Below are 2014 nucleotides of genomic sequence, written 5' to 3' on the forward strand. Positions count from 1 at the left end.
ATATCCTATTGATATTGATATCCTATTAGTGCTGTTTCTCAGTAGAACCCTGACTAATATAAGGAGGTACATGACACCATATCACCAGTGATGTTAACCTCGACCACTTGGTTAAGAGGGTGTTTGCCACACTCCCCCACTGTGTGAACTTACTATTTTTCCCTTTCTTTGCTCTGTCCTCTGGAAGTAAATCACTAAGTCTGGCCCTCACATGGAGTAGGGACAGGAGTAGGTTAAGGTGCCCCTCTTGGAGGAGAAAGTATCACCATACATTGTTTGGACTTCTGTAAGAAAATCTTGTCTCTTCTACTGCATGTATTCTATTATCCAACCATTTGTTTAAGTCAATATGGATTTGTGTGTAAATGCCACTTTATTTTAAATCTCTGAATTCTTGATTAGCTTCCTGCCCCTCCCCCAAGGGGTGCCCCACTTCTGCTGCCTTTAATGCCTTAGAACTTTGGTGTTGTTGACCTCAGATGCCACTTTTCCATCCACGGTCCTGTAGGTGGTGGTCTTTTGGATGGATTGTATGGCGTGGTGGTTGTCCAGGGTGTGACCAAGATTGAATTCCTCCCCTTCTTCCAGAAGGCAGCGGTAGGCGTTGATCTCAGCCTCCAGCTTGACCTTGATGTTCAGCAGTACCTCGTAATCCACGGCCTGGTGCTGCCCCTCTGCCTGTGGCTGAGTCAGCTCTGACTCCAGGTGCAGCAGGATCCCCTTGAACTGTCCATCTGCCTGGCATAGCGCATCTCCGCCTCCCTCAGGCTGTCCTCCAAACTGGCCTGCAGATTTCTCATGGTGCTCAGATTGATCTCCAAGGACTGAGCCATACCTCTCACCTCCGTGAGCATCAGCTCAGCAGCTCCTATCTCAGCAGTCTGCGAGGTGGCTACCGTGGTGCTCCCCTCAACCTGATGGGGCCAGTACTTGTCTGGCCCCTCTCGGTTCTTCTGAGCCAGCTCGTCATACTGGGCCTGGATGTCCGTCATCATCTTGCTGAGGCCCTGAGATTTGGGAGCATCCAACTCCACAGTCAACCAGTCTGGTTTCGTAGACCACTTACTTCCTCTTTGTGGTTCTTTTTCATGAAGAGCAGCTTCTCCTTGGGAGCCTCGATCTCTATCTCCAGCTGCAGCCAAGTGATATTGGGGTCATCAGTTACCTTTCGGAGCCCACTGATGTCCCTCTCCATACACTGGCATATGGCCAGCTCCGTCTCATGCTTGACTCTGAAGTCATCAGCAGCAAGACAGGCACTGTCAGTCTGCAGAATGATGCAGGCATTATCAACAGAACTTGCAAAGATCTGAACCCTCAGGTCCTCAATGGTCTTGAAACAATGCCCCCATGCTCTGAGCTGGGGTCCCTTTTCCTCCAGGTGTTCCCAGATTTCTCTCTCCAGTCTCTGAGTATCAGCCTCCAGGCTTCTCACCCTCTCCAGGTCAGAGACCAGGCAGTCACTGTGGCATTGCAAAGTCTTCTTCTACCTCTGGATGGTCCCTATGCTCACCAGACCCCCGGCCACCACTGCAGCCAGGTCCCCAGACCCCCAGCTGCCTCGCACGCTGGTGGAATGTGACAGGGAGATCCGGGAGCCCAAGCCCATGCCCCTGCACCTGCATAGATGCTGGCCATGCTGCTGGCCAGCCAGACCCAGTGACTGGGAGGCTGCACGAAGCCAGGGTCTGGCAGTTTGTGGGCAAGCTGAAGCTCATGTTGTTCAGGGAGGAATGTGAGAAGCCAAGCCTCAGTTTCAAGCAGTAATCTAAATGCTTCTTTTAGCACTCAGTTTTGCTGCCTCTCCAGAAAGTCCTTGGTGCACCTCTGGGTAAGATCCTCTCCTTGTTGTTGCACACCCAGGCCGGGTTCATCGCCCTCTCCACACGTGGCTGCCACTATTTGCTGAGCCCAGAGGGTCTCGCACATGCCTTTGCTTTATCCAAGTCCTGCCTGTTTTCAGCGACCAGCCAGATCTCAATCTTCAGTGAAGTAGCCCCCATCTTTAAATCTC

General features: G+C 51.8%; 1 pseudogene; it reads right to left on the reverse strand.

Annotated features, from left to right (window-relative positions):
• Positions 1–444: 444 nt before the first annotated feature.
• LOC150002570 (keratin, type I cytoskeletal 18 pseudogene) lies at positions 445–1609 on the reverse strand (annotated as a pseudogene).
• Positions 1610–2014: the final 405 nt, after the last annotated feature.

Source organism: Furipterus horrens, unplaced genomic scaffold (genome assembly GCF_987537825.1).
Source record: "Furipterus horrens unplaced genomic scaffold, mFurHor1.1.pri manual_scaffold_8, whole genome shotgun sequence".
Classification (NCBI taxonomy): Eukaryota; Metazoa; Chordata; class Mammalia; order Chiroptera; family Furipteridae; genus Furipterus; species Furipterus horrens.